This window comes from Felis catus, chromosome C2 (assembly GCF_018350175.1).
Source record: "Felis catus isolate Fca126 chromosome C2, F.catus_Fca126_mat1.0, whole genome shotgun sequence".
Lineage (NCBI taxonomy): Eukaryota > Metazoa > Chordata > Mammalia > Carnivora > Felidae > Felis > Felis catus.
This window is the reverse complement of record NC_058376.1, coordinates 91,471,924-91,491,535: the sequence shown is the minus strand read 5'-3', so window position 1 is coordinate 91,491,535 and position 19,612 is coordinate 91,471,924. Positions and strand designations below refer to the sequence as shown.

At 36.9% G+C, this 19,612-nt stretch overlaps 1 protein-coding gene across 9 annotated transcripts in view; it reads left to right on the top strand.

Moving 5' to 3' along the window:
• NAALADL2 (N-acetylated alpha-linked acidic dipeptidase like 2) overlaps positions 1-19,612 on the top strand; it is a 1,340,454-nt gene that overhangs the window by 329,625 nt on the left and 991,217 nt on the right. For 2 of the 9 annotated variants that reach the window (XM_045036390.1, XM_045036397.1), the window contains one exon: positions 3,301-3,517. The exons of the other annotated variants lie outside the window; for them this stretch is intronic. The gene's annotated coding sequence lies outside the window, so the exon portion shown is untranslated. The remainder of the gene's footprint in view (positions 1-3,300; positions 3,518-19,612) is intronic. 9 annotated transcript variants of the gene reach the window in all.

Here is a 19,612-nt window from a genome sequence, read left to right as displayed (position 1 = left end):
CTGTATTCTGTCATGAAAAGATATAGCACTTCTTTGCAATGAAGGAGAAACTGGCGTATGAGGGCAGAGGAGTAGGGGAATTTTGAAATAAAGCTGGTACTGCAATGTCCGATTTGCTCTGATTCCTGATCTCACAGCCACAGTGTGCTATTTGTACTCAGACATGCCCAGACCTCTCATGTCTCCCTGCCTGTGTTCATGTTAGAGCCCCCCTTTCAATCCTACCTACATGGAAAGCTTCAATCTCCTTTTTTCAAGATTCCTGACAGTTCCTTTTGTTTCCTGACACCTCAGGCTTCAAGAAAGACCCTCTCATCTGTGTCTCCCTATACTAACTCCAGTGCATTTCTGTTTTAGCATTTTTTCACAAAATTATTGTCTCTGTAAATATGTTTTTTTTTTCATAAACACTAAAGTCTTTGAAGGCCATAGTATTTTGTTGTTTTTGTTTTTGTTGTTTTTTATGATCAACTGCTTTCGCTAAGGTAGGGAAGTTCCAATACTTGATGTAAGCCCTGGAATCCAGAGAAGTAAAGGCAAAGCAACTTTGTTCTGCATAAAAAATAGTTGCAATATTTTGGGTAGGTGGCAACACAGAGACCAAATATAGAGATACCATGGCTCAAGCAGCCAGTGAGCAAGACTGGGACATAATTGAGGGGATGGGTCATGGTAAACTGGTACTGTGGTTAGATGCTTAACCATACACACTTTGAAAAATAGACATGGCTTAGGAGCATTTTGGACGTAGGAGTCTATGGCATGTGAAATGTTCACTTTCTCTGACTTTTCTACAAAATACTCAGTCTCTTTTGTTCACCAGTGATGTTGCTGCTCAAGGATATTTTGGGGAAACAAAAAGAGATACTATGGTTTTCCTTCAAGGTTGGCCTGGGGTGAAAGCAGAGATGACATGTCCGGGGATTGCCAGACATACAGTTTCGAGTGAAAACCTCAGTACCAGCAGAATACCTGGGGGCCTGATGTTACTCAGTGAAGGAATTAATCGAGGAATGGATGATGCATTTTTAGCAAAATGCAGGAGGAGCCACTCAAGTAACTGATTTTATTTTATTTTTTTCAGAAATCAAAACTTCTTTAAAATTAGCAAGGGGAGGGAATGGCACAGAAGAGCCTGAAGAGTCACTCCCATTATTCTTTGCAGCTGCAAAAGCAGAGGTTATAGGTTGGCACTGAGGGTGCCAAGTACTTGCCTTAAGATTCAATAAATCACAGCAAAGACCAACAAGGGCCCCTGTCCTGGCTCCTTTTAGTCCTCAAAAAGAGACAAATAACCATGGTGCTCAGTTCTGCATGTTAGCACTTTTTCTCTCTCTCTTGATGAAACACAAACCTTCCCAGGATGTAATATATTTTATGCTTTCAAAGGAGGCAGCATGATTTAGTGAAAGACAACAGAGGTCATATGTTTGGATCCTTGCACCAACACGTTCTCACCTTCGTTAATTATCTTCAGCATAACTAATGGAATAATATATAAGACTAAGCTGGAGCCAGGGATATAATAGATGCTCAATTAGCTCTTTCTTCCTCTGTCACCTGCAGTCTTAGAATAAGAAGTCTTCAGCAACATTCCAAGAGTGCCTGTTGATAGAGTGGGTGAAGTACATGTACAGGGGCACCCTGGAGGCAGGGATGAATACCTGAAAAAGGGGAGCCTCAGACTTAGACAAAAACAAAAACAAAAACCCTCTTTTCCAGTTTTGCCTTAGGCTTGCCTTTGGGCTAGACTTTTGTCTTGTTGTAATTAGCTGCTTGGTTGTAAAAGGAAACCTGTCCAGAAACACAGCTTCATGCTCATTCATTCCCTGTTTAAACTATGGAGATTGCTAGAGAGTGAATGTGTCCCCTTAAAATTCATATGTTGAAATCCTAGTCCCCAACATGATGGTATGAGAGACTTTTGGTGGTGACTGTGTCATGAGGGTGGAGCCTTATGGTTGGGATGAGTGCCCTCATAAAAGAGACCAACTGTAGATAGCTAGCTCACCCCTTCAACCATGTGAGAACACAGACACAGGTGCTGTCTGTGATCCAGAAAATGGGTCCTCACCAGACACTGAATCTGCCAGCATCCTGATCTTGGAGTTTCTAGCCTCCAGAACTGTGAGAAATTTCTGTTGTTTATAAGCCACCAATTTATGGTATTTTGTTATAGCAGCCTGAGCGGACTAAGAGTATTTCCAGATTGTTGTTGAATGGCTGAAAGGTCTTGTAACGTGGATGAATATTCAGTCTGTCTAAGGATGGTTTTAACAGATTATTTTCATTTGTATCATGAAAAAGCAGATACTTTTTTCATACTGCTGCATCATGTTGTTTAAAAAAAAAGCAACATTTTACAGTAAGATTAATTGCTTGTTTCTTCCTTGGCCATATCCAGACTGTGTTCTTTATTTATGAAATTCTTAAGTCTGTAATTTATAATAGGTTTTAGAAAAATGTGTGTGTAAAAATAATGCCAGCAAACATTATATTTAGTTATGATAGTAGTTTCATCCACATATTTTTTTCTTTTGTCAGTAGAAAGTATAAGATTTGTTTCTCAAGAAATTTAGAATTAACTACAAAATCTGTTCTACATTTATGCTATCAAAATTATTTGTATATTTGGCAGCTGGGATTAACCTACTATTTGCATTATTCCATAATGGCTTCACTCAATGCTATGCTGTTAATTTGTATTCAGTCAGTTTATCTGGAATGATTCAAATGTTTTAAATGTATTTGTTTTTAGACAGCAAGAAAAAAAAAGATCGTGTATTCTTTTCACAATTTACATAAAAGATCCAGATGCAAGTTTATTTGCTTGTGTAAATTCTTCCCATGCTTCTTAAGAGACAGAATTCTCATTTCCCACCCAGATTAATTTGAACACGGTGTGTTGCTTTATTAATTGGTAACGATGCAGTTGTAAAGATGCCTGTGTTTCCTTGAAGTCTCCTGTTAGCTCTTGGAAAAGAGGGGTATGCAAAAGGTCGAAGCAGGAATTGTGTGTACTATATACATGGATAGCTTAGAGGTTCATTAAAGATTCATTTTCAGTTAAAGTAAATTTTTATCATCAATCAATGAATCTGTTGGAAGTTTAGAAATAGTGCCAGACCAGATCTAGTAAGATGTTTCTTCTCTTATGCTACAAAATACAGTAAATGATAACTTTTATTTGACTAATTCTATATTGTCTACAAAACATTTCAAGTGCATCTTATTTAAACCTCCAATTCCCTGTAAAGTAGATAGAGCAGGGAATAATTTTCTTCCGTTTTTACACCCAAGGAGGCTGCTTCTCTGAGGGGTAAAGCTGCAGAAAACAATGGAAGAGCTGTAGTCAGCACCCATAGGACTTCTGTCTCCACTATTTCCCTTACATCTCCATGTCGGCTGAAGCCTGTGCAAGGCACCACACTGCCAATCATTTCTCTTCTTGTTTGCAAAGAAGCCACACCACCCAGAAGTTGTGATAGTGATTCTGCAGTGAAATTGAAAAAGACAGGTGAGCTTTCTAACCTAATGTTAAATTTCTCAGGTCCCAATATTGAGTACTTTGGCTGGATTTACAGACACAGAGAAATCATTTATTCACTCAATGGGGAACTGTGGATAGGCACTGTGGGCAATACAAAGAATCCCCAGATTTAGTGTGATCCTTGATTTGTTTTTATATTTATTTGTGGTGGAGAATTTCCTTACGCATGTGTGTAAAAGATCATTGAGAACAAGTTACAGAGCTTTGTTAGGAACCCAGCTACGTGTTTAACATGTGGATAGGCACTGGCTGGTCTCTGCCAGGCTCTTGCTGTCATTGTTGCTTCCTTCTAGGTATGTAGGTTAAATTTTATAACGCAGCCACTTATAATAGATTTTTGGCTATAACTTTGGGTTGGCAATATTATGAACATGGACATTCAATCCTGTTCAAGAAGAAATTTTCCCAGGGTCACCTGGGTGGCTCAATCGGTTAAGTGTCCAACTTTGGCTCAGGTCATGATCTCGCAGTTTGTGAGATCAAGCCCCTCACCGGTCTGTCTGCTGTCAGCACAGAGCCTGCTTTAGATCATCTGCATCCCTCTCTCTCTGCCCCTACCCTGCTCCTGTTTTCTCTTTCTCAAAAATAAATAAACATTAAAAAAATTCCCATGATACAGTTAAACTATACATTCTTTTATTTAATTGTATCCAATTGTATCCATTTTCTGCTCTTTGTGATTGTTCAAGTCTAGTAAACAAGAGACAAAGATAAAGGGAATTGTACCTTTTTTGGGCAAAACTAGCGTGTGCTTTCTTAATTCCTCATGATGTCCAAATAGCTAATACAGTATCCAAGGGTTTTTCATGGTACCTTTTATTTTATTTTATTTTATTTTATTTTATTTTATTTTATTTTATTTTATTTTTTTATTTTAATTTTTTAATGTTTATTTATTTTTGAGAGAGGGAGAAAGAGACAGAGCATGAGCTGGGGAGGGGCAGAGAGAGAGAGGGAGACACAGAATCCGAAGCAGGCTCCAGGCTCTGAGCTGTCAGCATGGAGCCCTACGCAGGGCTCAAATTCGGGAACAGTGACATCATGACCTGAGCTGAAGTCAGATACTTAACCAACTGACTAATTTAACTAACTGACTAGTTAAATATAACTTTCCTTTTCCAGTGTCAGATTCAAAATCCTTTTCACATAATAGCGCACACTACAGTCTAACCCGTAGTTTCACATGTCATATTGTCTTAAAGCCCTTCTACTTCTGAAGAAAACAATTGTTCCACACGAATGGTGCTATGCCAGAATCCATTTTCAGGTGGTTAGTAGTATCTGCTTTATAATGGTAATTGAATTTGCTTATTCTGATTTAAAAAATTTCATGAAACTCCTGTTTATGGATTATTTTATTAAAATTGTTTGACATTATTCGCATTGATGATAGTTGGAAAACATAACTCACCAGCAAGTTTTCATAGTAACTAGAGGCCAACAAGCTCCTATTTGGGGGGAAAAAAACTAAATGCGAAATGAAAATATTTTAATGTCTTACATTAGAAAAATAGCAAATTAAGGATTATTTACAACATTCTAGAAGCAAATTTTGAGAGCATTTGTTTGGGTTATGTGTAAATCGTCATGTTTATTATAATTTTATGACTTAAATTTATATTTTAATTTATATTTGAATTCCCTGTTCCATGTTTCACTTTGCTGGTAAATATCATGTTTCAGTTTTTAGAAAGTTTCACATCTCTGGGTCTATATGTTCAAGTTATGCCTTCTGAATCTTTAGTAAAATATATCAAATATTTTTTAAATACCTATTAATTTTTTTAATGAAAGAAGACAATATGTCTGGGGAAATAGTCGTGCTATACACGTATCTTCTAATTTATTTGGAATCATATATACCAGTTGAGTAATTTATGTGGAGTCTCATATATAACTGTTGAATAATTTAAAATGATTTTGAGGTCATTTTGTTATATGAAAAACATTTTTCACTTAAAAGTCTGACATTTAAAATGTAGTAATTAAAAATAAATCTTTTGGGGAGAAGCGGCAAGATGGCGGCTTAGGAGGACGCTGGGCTCACCACGCGTCCTGCTGATCACTTAGATTCCACCTACACCTGCCTAAATAACCTAGAAAACCGCCAGAGGATTAGCAGAACGGAGTCGCTGGAGCCAAACGCAGACGAGAGGCCCACGGAAGAGGGTAGGAAGGGCGGCGAGGCGGTGCGCGCTCCACGGACTGGCGGGAGGGAGCCGGGGCGGAGGGGCGGCTCGCCGGCCAAGCAGAGACCCCGAGTCTGGCTGGCAAAAGCGGAGGGGCCTGACGGACTGTGTTCCCACAACAAGCGCGACTTAGCGTCTGGGAGGTCATAAGTTAACAGCTCTGCTCGGAAAGCGGGAAGGCTGGAGGACAAAGGGAGGGAGAGCTGCTGAGCCCCCTGACAACAGAGCTCAGTTTGGTGGGGAACAAAGGCGCTCACCAGCGCCATCTCTCCCGCCCATCCCCCAGCCAAAATCCCAAAGAGAACCAGTTCCTGCCAGGGAACTTGCTCGCTCTGCGCAAACACCCAACACTGTGCTTCTGCGGAGCCAAACCTCCGGCAGCGGATCTGACTCCCTCCCGCTGCCACAGGGCCCCTCCTGAAGAGGATCACCTAAGGAGAAGCCATCTAAGCCTGCCCCTCCTGCCCCTGTGCACCTTGCCTACCCACCCCAGCTAATACGCCAGATCCCCAGCATCACAAGCCTGGCAGTGTGCAAGTAGCCCAGACGGGCCACACCACCCCACAGTGAATCCCGCCCCTAGGAGAGGGGAAGAGAAGGAACACACCAGTCTGACTGTGGCCCCAGCGGTGGGCTGGGGGCAGACATCAGGTCTGACTGCGGCCCCGCCCACCAACTCCAGTTATACACCACAGCACAGGGGAAGTGCCCTGCAGGTCCTCACCACACCAGGACTATCCAAAATGACCAAGCGGAAGAATTCCCCTCAGAAGAATCTCCAGGAAATAACAAGAGCTAATGAGCTAATCAAAAAGGATTTAAATAATATAACAGAAAGTGAATTTAGAATAATAGTCATAAAATTAATCGCTGGGCTTGAAAACAGTATACAGGACAGCAGAGAATCTCTTGCTACAGAGATCAAGGGACTAAGGAACAGTCACGAGGAGCTGAAAAACGCTTTAAACGAAATGCATAACAAAATGGAAACCACCACAGCTCGACTTGAAGAGGCAGAGGAGAGAATAGGTGAACTAGAAGATAAAGTTATGGAAAAAGAGGAAGCTGAGAAAAAGAGAGATAAAAAAATCCAGGAGTATGAGGGGAAAATTAGAGAACTAAGTGATACACTAAAAAAAAATAATATATGCATAATTGGTATCCCAGAGGAGGAAGAGAGAGGGAAAGGTGCTGAAGGGGTACTTGAAGAAATAATAGCTGAGAACTTCCCTGAACTGGGGAAGGAAAAAGGCATTGAAATCCAAGAGGCACAGAGAACTCCCTTCAGACGTAACTTGAATCGATCTTCTGCACGACATATCATAGTGAAACTGGCAAAATACAAGGATAAAGAGAAAATTCTGAAAGCAGCAAGGGGTAAACGTGCCCTCACATATAAAGGGAGACCTATAAGACTCGTGACTGATCTCTCTTTTGAAACTTGGCAGGCCAGAAAGAATTGGCACGAGATTTTCAGGGTGCTAGACAGAAAAAATATGCAGCCGAGAATCCTTTATCCAGCAAGTCTGTCATTTAGAATAGAAGGAGAGATAAAGGTCTTCCCAAACAAACAAAAACTGAAGGAATTTGTCACCACTAAACCAGCCCTACAAGAGATCCTAAGGGGGACCCTGTGAGACAAAGTCCCAGAGACATCACTACAAGCATAAAACATACAGACATCACAATGACTCTAAACCCATATCTTTCTATAATAACACTGAATGTAAATGGATTAAATGCGCCAACCAAAAGACATAGCATATCAGAATGGATTAAAAAACAAGACCCATCTATTTGCTGTCTACAAGAGACTCATTTTAGACCTGAGGACACCTTTAGATTGAGAGTGAGGGGATGGAGAACTATTTATCATGCGACTGGAAGCCAAAAGAAAGCTGGAGTAGCCATACTTATATCAGACAAACTAGACTTTAAATTAAAGGCTGTAACAAGAGATGAAGAAGGACATTATATAATAGTTACAGGGTCTATCCATCAGGAAGAGCTAACAATTATAAATGTCTATGCACCGAATACCGGAGCCCCCAAATATATAAAACAATTACTCATAAACATAAGCAACCTTATTGATAAGAATGTGGTAATTGCAGGGGACTTTAACACCCCACTTACAGAAATGGACAGATCATCTAGACACACGGTCAATAAAGAAACAAGGGCCCTGAATGAGACATTGGATCGGATGGACTTGACAGATATATTTAGAACTCTGCATCCCAAAGCAACAGAATATACTTTCTTCTCAAGTGCACATGGAACATTCTCCAAGATAGATCATATACTGGGTCACAAAACAGCCCTTCATAAGTTTACAAGAATTGAAATTATACCATGCATACTTTCAGACCACAATGCTATGAAGCTTGAAATCAACCACAGAAAAAAGTCTGGAAAACCTACAAAGGCATGGAGGTTAAAGAACACCCTACTAACGAATGAGTGGGTCAACCAGGCAATTAGAGAAGAAATTAAAAAATATATGGAAACAAATGAAAATGAAAATACAACAATCCAAACGCTTTGGGACGCAGCGAAGGCAGTCCTGAGAGGAAAATACATTGCAATCCAGGCCTATCTCAAGAAACAAGAAAAATCCCAAATACAAAATCTAACAGCACACCTAAAGGAAATAGAAGCAGAACAGCAAAGGCAGCCTAAACCCAGCAGAAGAAGAGAAATAATAAAGATCAGAGCAGAAATAAACAATATAGAATCTAAAAAAACTGTAGAGCAGATCAACGAAACCAAGAGTTGGTTTTTTGAAAAAATAAACAAAATTGACAAACCTCTAGCCAGGCTTCTCAAAAAGAAAAGGGAAATGACCCAAATAGATAAAATCATGAATGAAAATGGAATTATTACAACCAATCCCTCAGAGATACAAACAATTATCAGGGAATACTATGAAAAATTATATGCCAACAAATTGGACAACCTGGAAGAAATGGACAAATTCCTGAACACCCACACTCTTCCAAAACTCAACCAGGAGGAAATAGAAAGCTTGAACAGACCCATAACCAGCGAAGAAATTGAATCGGTTATCAAAAATCTCCCAACAAATAAGAGTCCAGGACCAGATGGCTTCCCAGGGGAGTTCTACCAGACGTTTAAAGCAGAGATAATACCTATCCTTCTCAAGCTATTCCAAGAAATAGAAAGGGAAGGAAAACTTCCAGACTCATTCTATGAAGCCAGTATTACTTTGATTCCTAAACCAGACAGAGACCCAGTAAAAAAAGAGAACTACAGGCCAATATCCCTGATGAATGTGGATGCAAAAATTCTCAATAAGATACTAGCAAATCGAATTCAACGGCATATAAAAAGAATTATTCACCATGATCAAGTGGGATTCATTCCTGGGATGCAGGGCTGGTTCAACATTCGCAAATCAATCAACGTGATACATCACATTAACAAAAAAAAAGAGAAGAACCATATGATCCTGTCAATCGATGCAGAAAAGGCCTTTGACAAAATCCAGCACCCTTTCTTAATAAAAGCCCTTGAGAAAGTCGGGATAGAAGGAACATACTTAAAGATCATAAAAGCCATTTATGAAAAGCCCACAGCTAACATCATCCTCAACGGGGAAAAACTGAGAGCTTTTTCCCTGAGATCAGGAACACGACAAGGATGCCCACTCTCACCGCTGCTGTTTAACATAGTGCTGGAAGTTCTAGCATCAGCAATCAGACAACAAAAGGAAATCAAAGGCATCAAAATTGGCAAAGATGAAGTCAAGCTTTCGCTTTTTGCAGATGACATGATATTATACATGGAAAATCTGATAGACTCCACCAAAAGTCTACTAGAACTGATACAGGAATTCAGCAAAGTTGCAGGATACAAAATCAATGTACAGAAATCAGTTGCATTCTTATACACTAACAATGAAGCAACAGAAAGACAAATAAAGAAACTGATCCCATTCACAATTGCACCAAGAAGCATAAAATACCTAGGAATAAATCTAACCAAAGATGTAAAGGATCTGTATGCTGAAAACTATAGAAAGCTTATGAAGGAAATTGAAGAAGATTTAAAGAAATGGAAAGACATTCCCTGCTCATGGATTGGAAAAATAAATATTGTCAAAATGTCAATACTACCCAAAGCTATCTACACATTCAATGCAATCCCAATCAAAATTGCACCAGCATTCTTCTCAAAACTAGAACAAGCAATCCTAAAATTCATATGGAACCACAAAAGGCCCCGAATAGCCAAAGGAATTTTGAAGAAGACGACCAAAGCAGGAGGCATCACAATCCCAGACTTTAGCCTCTACTACAAAGCTGTCATCATCAAGACAGCATGGTATTGGCACAAAAACAGACACATAGACCAATGGAATAGAATAGAAACCCCAGAACTAGACCCACAGACGTATGGCCAACTCATCTTTGACAAAGCAGGAAAGAACATCCAATGGAAAAAAGACAGCCTCTTTAACAAATGGTGCTGGGAGAACTGGACAGCAACATGCAGAAGGTTGAAACTAGACCACTTTCTCACACCATTCACAAAAATAAACTCCAAATGGATAAAGGACCTAAATGTGAGACAGGAAACCATCAAAACCTTAGAGGAGAAAGCAGGAAAAGACCTCTCTGACCTCAGCCGTAGCACTCTCTTACTCGACACATCCCCAAAGGCAAGGGAATTAAAAGCAAAAGTGAATTACTGGGACCTTATGAAGATAAAAAGCTTCTGCACAGCAAAGGAAACAACCAACAAAACTAAAAGGCAACCAACGGAATGGGAAAAGATATTCGCAAATGACATATCGGACAAAGGGCTAGTATCCAAAATCTATAAAGAGCTCAGCAAACTCCACACCCGAAAAACAAATAACCCAGTGAAGAAATGGGCAGAAAACATGAATAGACACTTCTCTAAAGAAGACATCCGGATGGCCAACAGGCACATGAAAAGATGTTCAGCATCGCTCCTTATCAGGGAAATACAAATCAAAACCACACTCAGGTATCACCTCACGCCAGTCAGAGTGGCCAAAATGAACAAATCAGGAGACTATAGATGCTGGAGAGGATGTGGAGAAACGGGAACCCTCTTGCACTGTTGGTGGGAATGCAAATTGGTGCAGCCGCTCTGGAAAGCAGTGTGGAGGTTCCTCAGAAAATTAAAAATAGACCTACCCTATGACCCAGCAATAGCACTGCTAGGAATTTATCCAAGGGATACAGGAGTACTGATGCATAGGGCCACTTGTACCCCAATGTTCATAGCAGCACTCTCAACAATAGCCAAATTATGGAAAGAGCCTAAATGTCCATCAACTGATGAATGGATAAAGAAATTGTGGTTTATATACACAATGGAGTACTACGTGGCAATGAGAAAAAATGAAATATGGCCTTTTGTAGCAACGTGGATGGAACTGGAGAGTGTGATGCTAAGTGAAATAAGTCATACAGAGAAAGACAGATACCATATGGTTTCACTCTTATGTGGACCCTGAGAAATTAACAGGAACCCATGGGGGAGGGGAAGGAAAAAAAAAAAACAGGTTAGAGTGGGAGAGAGCCAAAGCATAAGAGACTCTTAAAAACTGAGAACAAACTGAGGGTTGATGGGGGGTGGGAGGGAGGAGAGGGTGGGTGATGGGTATTGAGGAGGGCACCTTTTGGGATGAGCACTGGGTGTTGTATGGAAACCAATTTGTCAATAAATTTCATATTAAAAAAAATAGTGCCAAAAAAAATAAAATAAAAATTAAAAAATAAATAAATAAATAAATCTTTTGTGATGTCAAGAAACTACTGGGACACATTTTTGAAAGAAAATAATTTGTAATTTTGTATATTGTGAAAGTATATCCTTTCTTATTTTGTGGGAGCTGGTAACAGTGAGGAAGAGAGTGGTAAATTGGTAAGAGAAAGGGAAAGAGTCACAGAGTTGAAACAGTTTTTAAATTCCACCATTGAAACCATTTGAAATTAAATGCCCTGCTGAAAAATATTGACAGTTAAGAAAAATCTCTTATTTGTCCCATATTTAAATGCTGAGAGGTATCATTGTTATGTGATTGTAGTAATATTGCCAGGATATAGGGTCCTCTTTCTTTCAAATCTTGAAATGATTATTCAGGGTTCTATAATTTCAAGGATGGATAGATTACTGCCACTTGTGTTTATTGTATAGATGATGCAACAAAATAGTATAACCTTTTGATTTTTGGAAAAAAATGTAACATTTGGCTTATGTTTTTCTTTTTTCTAAATACCTGGAAAATACAATCTTAAGATACTTTGAGATCTTTACATTACTTCAGATAGCATATCACAATCACCTATGCTCCATTTATGATTGCAAACAAGGTGTGATATGGCTTTGAATCAGTTTGTCTTCCTGAAGTTCTGAGCCACATTTCTAAAGCTTGGCATGAGAAGTAAATTTGAAATAAGCATCACTTACATGTGCAAATCGGATAATTGCTCACACAGCTACCTACCAATTAGTCACTTGTTGATGCAGTTAGCTGGATGTACAGCTAATTTGGGGTAAAGAAAAAATATGTCAGTTCAAAATGAAGACAGCCTAAAATTTGGCTTACTGGTTAGTTTTGCTTAGGATAAAACACTCTCATTCTCAGAGAAATAATAGTTTGAGCATAATTTTAGAGACTAAGGGTGCTACTTACAAGTATTGTCATGTGTTCTGGTTCCACTTAATAGTTCTTGCTCAGATTTTGGAAGTAATGATTTATTTGAGAAAATGCAGGTCATTTTTATGCTGCCTCCCATTTATTTATTTTTTTAATCTCAGCTGTGAGGTATAATTAAACATAAAATTGTAGAATAATTAAAGGGTACACTATTTACCTGTAGAAGGACATGGGTTGCTTTCATATCTTGTTTGTTGTAAATTATAATGCTGCAAACATGGGAATTCAGATAATTCTTAAATATCCTGCTGTCATTTATTTTGGATATATACACAGAACTGGGATTGCTGGATCATATGTTGGTTCTATTTAATTTTTTGAGGAACCTGCGTATTGCTTTCCATACTGATTACATCAATTTACATTCCCAACAACAGTGCACAAGTGTTTCCTTTTCTCCTCATCTTCACCAACACTTGTTATCTCTTGTTTTTTTGGTGATGGCAATTCTTACAGGTACAAGTTGATATCTCATTGTGGTTGTGATTTGCATTTCCCTGATGACTGTGTGCTTTTTCTTGTACCTGTTGCCCATTTGAATGTTTTCTTTGGAAAAATGTCTATTTAATTTTTCTTCCCATCTTTTAAACAGACTTTTTAAAAAAAAACTGAATTGTATGAATTCTTTGTGTATTTTAGATACTAACTCTTATTAGTTATATGATTTGCAAATATTTTCTCCCATTCAGTGAGTTGCCTTTTCATTTTGTAGATGGTTTCCTTTTCTATGCAGAAGATTTTAGCTTAATGTAGTCCCACTTTTGCTTTTGTTGCCTTTACTTTGGGTGTCAAAACGAAGTAAGCATTGCCAAGACCAATGTCAAGGAACTTAGTCCCTGCATTTTCATTTACAAGCGTTATGGTATGAGGTTTAATGTTCAAGTCTTTGACCAATTTTGAATGAACTTTTGTGTATAGTATAAGGCTCCAGTTTAATTTTTTTGCATATGCTTGTCCAGTTTTTCTGATGCCATTTCTTGAAGAAACTGTCCTATCCCTATTGTATATTTATGGCTGTTTGTCATAAATTAACTGGCCATATCTAATACGTTTACTTCTAGACTCCCTATTCTGTTTCTTTGAACATATTTCTTTTTTATGCCGAAACCATATTGTTTTGATTACTTTAGTTGTGTTAAGTAGTTTAAAATAAGAAGTGTGATGCCTCCAGTTTTGTTCTTTCTCAAGATTGCGTTTACTATTTGAGGACTTAAGTGCTTTCATACGTTATTTAGGATTGCTTTTCTATATCTCTAAACAAAATGCCATTGGAATTTTGATAGAGATTAGTTGTATTTATAGATGGCTTTGAGTGGTATGGACATTTCCACAATATTCTTCCAATTCATAACATGAGATAGCTTCCCATTAATTTGTGTCATCTTTGATTTCTTTCATCAGGTCTTGAAGTTTTCAGTGTATACCCCTTTCACTTCCTTGGTTAAATTTATTCCTAGGTATTTTATTATTTTTGGTGCAGTTGCAAATGTGATTATTTAAAATTTTTATTTATTATATTATTTATTATTATTTACTTATTTTAGTCTCTTTCTGATAGTTTGTTATTAGTGTATTTAAACACAAACAAATTTACTGTATTGATTTTATATCTTGCAACTTTACTGAATTTGTTTAGTAAATAAAATTCGAATCGATTTTTGGTGGATTCTTTATGGTTTCTATACATAACATGTAATCTAAAAATAGTTTTACTTGTTTCCTAATTAGATGCCTTTTATTATTTTATTTAATTTAATTTGTTTTATTTATTTTATTTTATTTTCTGTCTGTGTGTTTTTTCTAATTGCTCTGAATAGGATTTCCAGTACTATGCTGAATAAGAATGGGATCCTTATATTCGTCCTATATCTTAAAGGAAAAGCTATAAGCTTTTCACTATTGAGTATGATGTTTGCTGTGGACTTAATCATTGACCTTTGTTATATTGATATACATCCCCTCTATACCCAGTTTGTTGAAACTTTTATCATGAATGGGTGTTGAATTTTATCAAATGTTTCTTTCTCCATCTATTGATATGATCCTGTGATCCTTGTTTCATTTTGTTAATGTGATGTAACACATTGGCTCATATGTCAGTGTTGACCCATTCTTGCATTCTTTGAGTAAATCCCACGTGATCATATTTATGTGATCCTTTTAATATGCTGTTGAATACTGCCTCCTAATATTTTGTTGATGAATTTTGCATCTATGGGTGCCTGGATGGCTCAGTCGGCTAAGCATATGACTTCGACTCAGGTCATGATCTCACGGTTCATGGGTTAGAGCATCAGGCTCTGTGCTGACAGCGTGGAACCTGGAGCCTGCTTCAGATTCTTTGTTTCCCTCTCTCTCTGCCCCTCCCCTGCTTCCTCTGTCTCTCTCAAAAATAAATAAAAATTTAAAAAAAATTGCATCTATGTTCATTAGTAATATCGGCCTGTAATTTTCTTTTCTTATAGTGTCCTTGTCTAACTTTGGTATCAGAGCAATGCTGGTCTCATGAAATGAGTTTGCAAGTGTTCCCTCTGCTTCTGTTTTTTAAAAATACAGCTTGAAGAGGACTGGTTTTTGTTTTTTAAATATTTGATAGAGGGGTGCCTGGGTGGCTCTGTCTGTTAGGTGTCTGAATTCCACTCAGGTCATGCCGTTTGTGTGAGTTCAAGCCCCACATCAAGCTCTGTGCTTATAGCTCAGAGCCTGGAGCCTGCTTTGGATTCTGTGTTTCCCTCTCTCTCTCTCTGCCCCTCCCCTGCTCATGCTGTGTCTCTCTCAAAAATCAATAATCTTAAAAAAATTTTTAAATATTTGATAGAGTTTTCTGGTTAAATCATTTGGTCCTGGACTTTTGTTTGTTGGGAAGATTTTGATTACTGATACAGTCTCCATACTAGTAACTGGTCTATTTAGATTTTCTATTTCTTCATGATTCTATCTTGGTAGGTTGTATGTTTCTAAAAATTTAGCCATTTCTTCTAGGTTGTCCAATTTTTTAGTATATAATTGTTCATAGTAGTTTCTTATGATTCTTGTATTCATGTGGTCTCTGTTGTAATGTCTCTTCTTTCATTTCTAATTTATTTGATTCTGCTCTCTTCTTAATTTTTAAAAAATGTCTATTTATTACTGAAATATAATTGATATGTATCATTATATTAATTTCAGTTGTACAACATATTGATTTGACAATTGTATACAATATTCAGGGCTCATCACAATAACTATAGTCACCATTTAACATTATTACAGTATTATTGACTGTGTTCCCTCTGGTGTATTTTTTATCTCCTTATTTTATAACTGGAAGTTTGTACCTCTTAATCTCCATCTATTTTACCCATTCCCCACACACCTCTCCTCTGGCAACCACTGACAAGCACTGGTTTATTCTCTGTATTTAAGAACTTGTTATTTTCATTTGTTCATTTATATTTTTTTTTAGATTTCACAAGTAAGTAAAATCATATGCTATTTGTCTTTCTCTTTGATTTCACTTAGCATAATACCCACTGAGTCCATCCATGTTGTTGCAGATGGCAAGATCTCATTATATTTATGAAAGATACTCTATTATTTTTCATTATATATATACAAATATTCATATATGTATATATACACATCCCATCTTCTTTATCTCTTCAGCTATTGATGGACACTTTTTAATTGCTTCCATATCTTGGCTATTGTAATTAATGTTGCAATAAAAGCAGTGTACATATGTTTTCAAATTATTGGTTTTGTTTTTTTTTTTGGATAAATGCTTAGTAGCAGACTTACTGGATTATATGGCATTTGTATTTTTAATTTTTTGAGGAACCTTCATACTGTTTTCCACACTGGCTGTACCAATTTACATTCCCACCAATAATGCCCAAGAGTTCCCTTTTCTTCATATCCTTGCCAACACTTGCATTTATCTTTTTGATACTAGCCATTCTGACTGGTGTGAGATGATGTCTCATGATTTTGATTTGCCTTTCTCTGATGATAAGTGATGTTGAGCATCTATTCATGGATCTATTGGTCATTTGTATGTCTTTTTTGGATAAATGTTTATTCAGGCCCTCTGCCCATTTTTAATCAGGTTATTTTTTGGTGTTCAGTTGTATGAATTCATTATATATTTTGGACATTAATCCTTTAGTGGATAATTTGCAAATATCTTTACCCATTCAGTAGGTTATATTTTTGTTTTGTTTGTAGTTTTCTTTGCAAATCTTTTATTTTGAGATAGTCTCAATAGTTAAATTTTGTTTTTGTTTCCCTTGCCTGAGGAGTCATATTCATAAATATGTTGCTAAGGCCAAGTCAAAGAAATTATCACCTCTTTTCTTGTAGGGGTTTTAAGGTTTCATGTCTCACATTTAAGTCTTTAATCCATTTTGGGTTCATTTTATGTATGTTATAAGAAAGTGGTCTAGTTTCATTCTTTTGCATGAAGCCATCCAGTTTTCACAGCACTATTTATTGAAAATACTGTCTTTTCGCCATTGTATATTCTTGCCTCATTTTTCATAGATTGACTATATATGTTTGAGTTTGTGTTGGGGTTCTCAATCCTATTCTGCTGATCTCTGTATTTATTTTTGTGTGGCAAGCATAATCTTCTGACACTACAGTTTTGTAGTGTGTCTTGAAATCTGGGATTGTGATACCTCCAGTTTGTTCTTCTATTGTTTCTGCTATTTGAAGTCTTTTGTGGTTCCTTACAAATTTTAGTATTTTCTGCAGGTCTGTAGAAAATGCTACTGGTATTTTGCTAGGTATTGCATTGAATGTAAATTGCTTTAGGTAGTGTGGACATTTTAAAGATATTCTTCTAGTCCGTGAGCATGATATATCTTTCCATTTGTGTCATCTTCCATTTCTTTCATCAGTGTCTTATAGTTTTCAGAATATAGTTCTTTCACCCGCTTGGTTAAATTTATTCTTAGGGGTTTTATTATTTATTCTATTTTTTTATTCTATTTTTATTCTTTTTTTGGTGCAATTGTAAATAGGACTGTTTTCTTAGTTTCTCTTTCTGCTACTTTGTTATTAGTATGTAAAAGCACAACCTATTTTTGTATATTAATTTTATATACTGCAACTTTACTGAATTCATTTATTAGCTCTAATCACTTTTTTGGTGGAGTCTTTAGGGTTTTCTATAGATAATATGCCATGTGCAAACAGTGACACTTTTTCCTTACTGATCCGAAGCCTTTTATTTCTTGTCTGATTGCTACAGCTAGGATGTCAGGTACTATGTTGATTAAAAGTGTTGATAATGGACATCCTTGTCTTGCTCCTGATCTTAGAGGAAATGCTTTCAGTTTTTTTACCATTGAGTTTGATTTTATATGTGGGTTTTTTGTATATGGCCTTAATTATGTTGGTGTATGTTTCTTTTAAACCCACTTTATTGAGAGTTCTTATCATGAGCAGATGTTATATTTTGTCAAATGATTTTTCTATATCTATTGAGATTATCATATGGTTTTTATTTTTCTTCTTGTTAATGTGATTATCACATTGATTTGCTAGTATTGAACTACCTTGCATCACTGGAATAAATCCCACTTGATCATGGTGAATAATTCTTTTAATGTATTAATGAATTAGGTTTGCTAATATTTTAAGCATTTTTTCATCTATTGTCATCAGAGATATTGGCTTGTAGTTTTCTCTTTTTTTGTGATGTCTTTGCTTTTGATGTCAGGTAAAGCTGACTTCATATAATGAATTTGGAAATATCCCTTCCTCTTCTATTTTTGTTTTTTGTTTTTTGGGTTTTTTTGAATGGTTTGGGAATAGGTATTCATTCTTTAAAACTTTTTTTAATGTTTTTATTTATTTTTGAGACAGAGAGAGACAGAGCATGAGCACGGGAGGGGTAGAGAGAGAGGGAGACACAGAATCTGAAGCAGGCTCCAGGCTCCGAGCTGTCAGCACAGAGCCTGATGCGGGGCTTGAACTCATATACCGCGAGATCATGACCTGAGCTGAAGTCGGATGCTCAACCGACTGAGCCACCCAGGTGCCCCAAGAATAGGTATTAATTCTTTAAATGTTGGTAGAATTCACCTGTGAAGACAACTGTTTCTAAAATTTTGTTTTTTGGGTGTTTTCTGGTTTCTATTTCAATTATATCTTAATCAGTCTGTTTAAATTTTGTTTCTGAATTTCTTTGGAACACTATATTTCAAGGCACTTACCCATTTCTTTTAGGTTTAGGTCCAATTTGTTAGCTTATGGTTTTTTTATAATACATTTGTAATTCTTTGCATTTCTGCTATTTTGATTGTTATTTCTCCTCTGTTTCTGATTTTATTTCTTTGAGTTCTTTCTCTCTTTTTCTTGATATGTCTGGCTAAAAGTTTATCAATTTGGTATATCTTTTCAAAGAGCCAGATCTTGGTTTTATTGATCTTTTCTATTGTATTTTTTTGGGGGGGTGTTTCTATTTCATTCATTTCTACTATAATCTTTACTTTAAAAATTTTTTTAATGTTTTAATTTATTGTTGAGATAGAGTGCGAGTAGAGGAGGGGCAGAGAGAGAAGGACACACAGAATATGAAGCAGGTCTAGGCTCTGAGCTGTCAGCACAGAGCCCGATGTGGGGCTTGAACTCATGAGCCGTGAGATCATTACCTGAGCTGAAGTTGGACGCTTAACCAACTGAGCCACCCAGCCGCCCCTCCACTATAATCTTTATGATCTCCTTCCTTGTACTAGGTTCAGTCTTTGTTTGTTCTTTCTTTTTCTACTTTCTTTAGGTGTAAGGTTAGGTAGTTTGAAATTTTTCTTATTTCTTGAGGTATACCTGTATTGCTATAAACTTCTCTCTTGGAACTGGTTTAGCTGCATCCTAAAGATTTTGGACCATTGTGTTTTTATTTTTCATTTGTCTCCGTGCATTTCTTATATCCTTTTTGATTTCTTTATTAACCTTTTGGTTGTTTACTGGCATGCTGTTTAGCCTTCATATGTTAGTGTTTTTTCCAATTTTTTCTTGTAATTGATTACCTGGTTCATACTGTTGAGGTTAGAAAATACACTTGGTAGGATTTCCGTCTTTTTAAATTTACTGAGACTTGTTTTGTGCCTGACATGTGATCTATCCTGGAAAATGTTTCATGTGCACTTGAAAATAATGTATATCCTCTTG